This window comes from Misgurnus anguillicaudatus, chromosome 2, assembly GCF_027580225.2.
Source record: "Misgurnus anguillicaudatus chromosome 2, ASM2758022v2, whole genome shotgun sequence".
NCBI classification, from domain to species: Eukaryota; Metazoa; Chordata; class Actinopteri; order Cypriniformes; family Cobitidae; genus Misgurnus; species Misgurnus anguillicaudatus.
Window position 1 is genome coordinate 6286501 of NC_073338.2, and position 6000 is coordinate 6292500.

The 6000-nt window shown below is 48.7% G+C and overlaps 8 non-coding genes across 8 annotated transcripts; 4 read left to right on the top strand and 4 right to left on the bottom strand.

The window, feature by feature from the left end:
* Nucleotides 1-1133: 1133 nt before the first annotated feature.
* trnar-ccu (transfer RNA arginine (anticodon CCU)) lies at nucleotides 1134-1206 on the bottom strand. Its single transcript has one exon. It is a non-coding gene; the product is annotated as a tRNA-Arg (tRNA).
* A 138-nt stretch (nucleotides 1207-1344) lies between these two features.
* On the top strand, nucleotides 1345-1456 carry trnal-caa (transfer RNA leucine (anticodon CAA)). Its single transcript has 2 exons — nucleotides 1345-1382; nucleotides 1411-1456. It is a non-coding gene; the product is annotated as a tRNA-Leu (tRNA).
* A 568-nt stretch (nucleotides 1457-2024) lies between these two features.
* trnar-ccu (transfer RNA arginine (anticodon CCU)) lies at nucleotides 2025-2097 on the bottom strand. Its single transcript has one exon. It is a non-coding gene; the product is annotated as a tRNA-Arg (tRNA).
* Nucleotides 2098-2235: 138 nt separating this feature from the next.
* trnal-caa (transfer RNA leucine (anticodon CAA)) lies at nucleotides 2236-2347 on the top strand. The gene is made up of 2 exons: nucleotides 2236-2273; nucleotides 2302-2347. It is a non-coding gene; the product is annotated as a tRNA-Leu (tRNA).
* Nucleotides 2348-3834: 1487 nt separating this feature from the next.
* Nucleotides 3835-3907, bottom strand: trnar-ccu (transfer RNA arginine (anticodon CCU)). Its single transcript has one exon. It is a non-coding gene; the product is annotated as a tRNA-Arg (tRNA).
* A 138-nt stretch (nucleotides 3908-4045) lies between these two features.
* trnal-caa (transfer RNA leucine (anticodon CAA)) lies at nucleotides 4046-4157 on the top strand. The gene is made up of 2 exons: nucleotides 4046-4083; nucleotides 4112-4157. It is a non-coding gene; the product is annotated as a tRNA-Leu (tRNA).
* Nucleotides 4158-4725: 568 nt separating this feature from the next.
* Nucleotides 4726-4798, bottom strand: trnar-ccu (transfer RNA arginine (anticodon CCU)). The gene has a single exon. It is a non-coding gene; the product is annotated as a tRNA-Arg (tRNA).
* Nucleotides 4799-4936: 138 nt separating this feature from the next.
* On the top strand, nucleotides 4937-5048 carry trnal-caa (transfer RNA leucine (anticodon CAA)). Its single transcript has 2 exons — nucleotides 4937-4974; nucleotides 5003-5048. It is a non-coding gene; the product is annotated as a tRNA-Leu (tRNA).
* Nucleotides 5049-6000: the final 952 nt, after the last annotated feature.

A 6000-nucleotide genomic window follows, 5' to 3' on the forward strand; every position in this document is an offset into this window, starting at 1 on the left:
TTCAGACGTGAAATCTATAAATCGTAAATGAGCTTGAAATTGTGCGCAGCTGAACAGTTGGGGAATTTTAATCGATGCCTAATTAATGCCACTGACATATAAAAGAGCGCCTGTCAATGTTTAAATCCTTTATGAGCAGCAAAAGTGGCTTATATTTCCAAAAAACCTACAGCAATCGGACAAGCAAAAGCGCGTGCGTCTGCTCAGACCCTGACATGGCGCTAGGCACTTTTCCACGTCAAAGACAGTTTTAATAATTATGGACTTTGCCGTGGATTTTGGGGACGCACCCTTTACCATCAAATCTGTGCGTACGCGCGCTTTATAAATGAGGCTCCATGTGTCTTGAATAGGCTTGTAATTAAGAAAAAAAGTACAGCTACTTTCCAAAGATGAGGACTCATGGTGAAACGACGTAATGTCTTGTCAGCGTTTTCTCAGAGCCATGCAGGCTTTTAACTAAAGGACTCCTAGCAGAGGATGGTTTCGATCCATCGACCTCTGGGTTATGGGCCCAGCACGCTTCCGCTGCGCCACTCTGCTTACACGTGCCCGGGCACGACTCCACCTAGCGTCCCTAGCTTAGGAGGCCACAATGATGTAGAATGTTGGCATCATGCCAAGGATTCAGGTGTCTTGAAAAACTCGTAATTAAGAAATAAGGTACAGCTGCCTCTCCAAAGACGAGGACTCGTGGTGAAACGACGTAATGTTTCGTCAGTGTTTTCTCAGAGCCGGAGCCATGCAGGCTTTTAATTAAAGGACTCCTAGCAGAGGATGGTTTCGATCCATCGACCTCTGGGTTATGGGCCCAGCACGCTTCCGCTGCGCCACTCTGCTTACACGTGCCCGGGCACGACTCAACCTACAGTCCCTGGCATAGCAGGCCACTCTGATGTAGAATGTTGGCACCATGCCAAGGATTCAGGTGTCTTGAATAAACTTGTAATTAAGAAATAAAGTACAGCTGCCTTTCCAATCACGGTGAAACGGCATAACGTTCTGCAAGCCTTTTCTCGGGCCGGAGCCATGCAAGCCTTCAAGAAAAGGTCTCTTAGCAGAGGATGGTTTCGATCCATCGACCTCTGGGTTATGGGCCCAGCACGCTTCCGCTGCGCCACTCTGCTGAAGCGCACCCCAGATGGGACTCGAACCCACAATCCCTGGCTTAGGAGGCCAGTGCCTTATCCATTAGGCCACTGGGGCTTTGGAGTCATGGACCATGTTCTGCTGGACCATCAACAAACACAGACATGCTACCATGGATTGACTGACATGTTGGGAGAACAGAGAACTGACATGACTTTGGACACCTTAACCTCTGTTTTAGGCCAGACGCACCGTGTCAGAATGGCCGAGCGGTCTAAGGCGCCAGACTCAAGGGTGTCCGACCTTCTCAGTGTGTGAGGTTTCTGGTCTCCCAATGGAGGCGTGGGTTAAAATCCCACTTCTGACAGGAGGTTTCAATTTCAATAGCAGGCCACTCTGATGTAGAATGTTGGCACCATGCCAAGGATTCAGGTGTCTTGAATAAACTTGTAATTAAGAAATAAAGTACAGCTGCCTTTCCAAAGACGAGGACTCGTGGTGAAACGACGTAATGTTTCGTCAGTGTTTTCTCAGAGCCGGAGCCATGCAGGCTTTTAATTAAAGGACTCCTAGCAGAGGATGGTTTCGATCCATCGACCTCTGGGTTATGGGCCCAGCACGCTTCCGCTGCGCCACTCTGCTTACACGTGCCCGGGCACGACTCAACCTACAGTCCCTGGCATAGCAGGCCACTCTGATGTAGAATGTTGGCACCATGCCAAGGATTCAGGTGTCTTGAATAAACTTGTAATTAAGAAATAAAGTACAGCTGCCTTTCCAATCACGGTGAAACGGCATAACGTTCTGCCAGCCTTTTCTCGGGCCGGAGCCATGCAAGCCTTCAAGAAAAGGTCTCTTAGCAGAGGATGGTTTCGATCCATCGACCTCTGGGTTATGGGCCCAGCACGCTTCCGCAGCGCCACTCTGCTGAAGCGCACCCCAGATGGGACTCGAACCCACAATCCCTGGCTTAGGAGGCCAGTGCCTTATCCATTATGCCACTGAGGCTTTGGAGTCATGGACCATGTTCTGCTGGACCATCAACAAACACAGACATGCTACCATGGATTGACTGACATGTTGGGAGAACAGAGAACTGACATGACTTTGGACACCTTAACCTCTGTTTTAGGCCAGACGCACCGTGTCAGAATGGCCGATCGGTCTAAGGCGCCAGACTCAAGGGTGTCCGACCTTCTCAGTGTGTGAGGTTTCTGGTCTCCCAATGGAGGCGTGGGTTCAAATCCCACTTCTGACAGGAGGTTTTTGGCGAAGCTAGATGAAACTATCATTGTTCTCCCTCTGGATGCCTTGGTCCAAATCTCATTCACAACAAGTTTTCAAATGCAAGCACTGTCATCAATTGGAATGTCTGAAAGGGCCAATTTCAACCTTTCTCCTAGGAACGAATCTCATTTCCCACAACATGCTCTGAATTAATTATTTCATTAACATCACTTAGGCAGTGGGTGGATCTGAATGTGCCAATTTCAGACTCTCTCCTAGAAATGTCCCACATCCATGGCATTGATGATCAGGCCCCTTTCTCAAAGGCGCGCACGTGTGTTTCATAAAACGAATGTACCCATAGAAAGCACGCGTACGTCTCACTTTCAGACGTGAAATCTATAAATCGTAAATGAGCTTGAAATTGTGCGCAGCTGAACAGTTGGGGAATTTTAATCGATGCCTAATTAATGCCACTGACATATAAAAGAGCGCCTGTCAATGTTTAAATCCTTTATGAGCAGCAAAAGTGGCTTATATTTCCAAAAAACCTACAGCAATCGGACAAGCAAAAGCGCGTGCGTCTGCTCAGACCCTGACATGGCGCTAGGCACTTTTCCACGTCAAAGACAGTTTTAATAATTATGGACTTTGCCGTGGATTTTGGGGACGCACCCTTTACCATCAAATCTGTGCGTACGCGCGCTTTATAAATGAGGCTCCATGTGTCTTGAATAGGCTTGTAATTAAGAAAAAAAGTACAGCTACTTTCCAAAGATGAGGACTCATGGTGAAACGACGTAATGTCTTGTCAGCGTTTTCTCAGAGCCATGCAGGCTTTTAACTAAAGGACTCCTAGCAGAGGATGGTTTCGATCCATCGACCTCTGGGTTATGGGCCCAGCACGCTTCCGCTGCGCCACTCTGCTTACACGTGCCCGGGCACGACTCCACCTAGCGTCCCTAGCTTAGGAGGCCACAATGATGTAGAATGTTGGCATCATGCCAAGGATTCAGGTGTCTTGAAAAACTCGTAATTAAGAAATAAGGTACAGCTGCCTCTCCAAAGACGAGGACTCGTGGTGAAACGACGTAATGTTTCGTCAGTGTTTTCTCAGAGCCGGAGCCATGCAGGCTTTTAATTAAAGGACTCCTAGCAGAGGATGGTTTCGATCCATCGACCTCTGGGTTATGGGCCCAGCACGCTTCCGCTGCGCCACTCTGCTTACACGTGCCCGGGCACGACTCAACCTACAGTCCCTGGCATAGCAGGCCACTCTGATGTAGAATGTTGGCACCATGCCAAGGATTCAGGTGTCTTGAATAAACTTGTAATTAAGAAATAAAGTACAGCTGCCTTTCCAATCACGGTGAAACGGCATAACGTTCTGCAAGCCTTTTCTCGGGCCGGAGCCATGCAAGCCTTCAAGAAAAGGTCTCTTAGCAGAGGATGGTTTCGATCCATCGACCTCTGGGTTATGGGCCCAGCACGCTTCCGCTGCGCCACTCTGCTGAAGCGCACCCCAGATGGGACTCGAACCCACAATCCCTGGCTTAGGAGGCCAGTGCCTTATCCATTAGGCCACTGGGGCTTTGGAGTCATGGACCATGTTCTGCTGGACCATCAACAAACACAGACATGCTACCATGGATTGACTGACATGTTGGGAGAACAGAGAACTGACATGACTTTGGACACCTTAACCTCTGTTTTAGGCCAGACGCACCGTGTCAGAATGGCCGAGCGGTCTAAGGCGCCAGACTCAAGGGTGTCCGACCTTCTCAGTGTGTGAGGTTTCTGGTCTCCCAATGGAGGCGTGGGTTAAAATCCCACTTCTGACAGGAGGTTTCAATTTCAATAGCAGGCCACTCTGATGTAGAATGTTGGCACCATGCCAAGGATTCAGGTGTCTTGAATAAACTTGTAATTAAGAAATAAAGTACAGCTGCCTTTCCAAAGACGAGGACTCGTGGTGAAACGACGTAATGTTTCGTCAGTGTTTTCTCAGAGCCGGAGCCATGCAGGCTTTTAATTAAAGGACTCCTAGCAGAGGATGGTTTCGATCCATCGACCTCTGGGTTATGGGCCCAGCACGCTTCCGCTGCGCCACTCTGCTTACACGTGCCCGGGCACGACTCAACCTACAGTCCCTGGCATAGCAGGCCACTCTGATGTAGAATGTTGGCACCATGCCAAGGATTCAGGTGTCTTGAATAAACTTGTAATTAAGAAATAAAGTACAGCTGCCTTTCCAATCACGGTGAAACGGCATAACGTTCTGCCAGCCTTTTCTCGGGCCGGAGCCATGCAAGCCTTCAAGAAAAGGTCTCTTAGCAGAGGATGGTTTCGATCCATCGACCTCTGGGTTATGGGCCCAGCACGCTTCCGCTGCGCCACTCTGCTGAAGCGCACCCCAGATGGGACTCGAACCCACAATCCCTGGCTTAGGAGGCCAGTGACTTAACCATTAGGCCACTGGGGCTTTGGAGTCATGGACCATGTTCTGCTGGACCATCAACAAACACAGACATGCTACCATGGATTGACTGACATGTTGGGAGAACAGAGAACTGACATGACTTTGGACACCTTAACCTCTGTTTTAGGCCAGACGCACCGTGTCAGAATGGCCGAGCGGTTTAAGGCGCCAGACTCAAGGGTGTCCGACCTTCTCAGTGTGTGAGGTTTCTGGTCTCCCAATGGAGGCGTGGGTTCAAAACCCACTTCTGACAGGAGGTTTTTGGCGAGGCTAGATGAAACTATCATTGTTCTCCCTCTGGATGCCTTGGTCCAAATCTCATTCACAACAAGTTTTCAAATGCAAGCACTGTCATCAATTGGAATGTCTGAAAGGGCCAATTTCAACCTTTCTCCTAGGAACGAATCTCATTTCCCACAACATGCTCTGAATTAATTATTTCATTAACATCACTTAGGCAGTGGGTGGATCTGAATGTGCCAATTTCAGACTCTCTCCTAGAAATGTCCCACATCCATGGCATTGATGATCAGGCCCCTTTCTCAAAGGCGCGCACGTGTGTTTCATAAAACGAATGTACCCATAGAAAGCACGCGTACGTCTCACTTTCAGACGTGAAATCTATAAATCGTAAATGAGCTTGAAATTGTGCGCAGCTGAACAGTTGGGGAATTTTAATCGATGCCTAATTAATGCCACTGACATATAAAAGAGCGCCTGTCAATGTTTAAATCCTTTATGAGCAGCAAAAGTGGCTTATATTTCCAAAAAACCTACAGCAATCGGACAAGCAAAAGCGCGTGCGTCTGCTCAGACCCTGACATGGCGCTAGGCACTTTTCCACGTCAAAGACAGTTTTAATAATTATGGACTTTGCCGTGGATTTTGGGGACGCACCCTTTACCATCAAATCTGTGCGTACGCGCGCTTTATAAATGAGGCTCCATGTGTCTTGAATAGGCTTGTAATTAAGAAAAAAAGTACAGCTACTTTCCAAAGATGAGGACTCATGGTGAAACGACGTAATGTCTTGTCAGCGTTTTCTCAGAGCCATGCAGGCTTTTAACTAAAGGACTCCTAGCAGAGGATGGTTTCGATCCATCGACCTCTGGGTTATGGGCCCAGCACGCTTCCGCTGCGCCACTCTGCTTACACGTGCCCGGGCACGACTCCACCTAGCGTCCCTAGCTTAGGAGGCCACAATG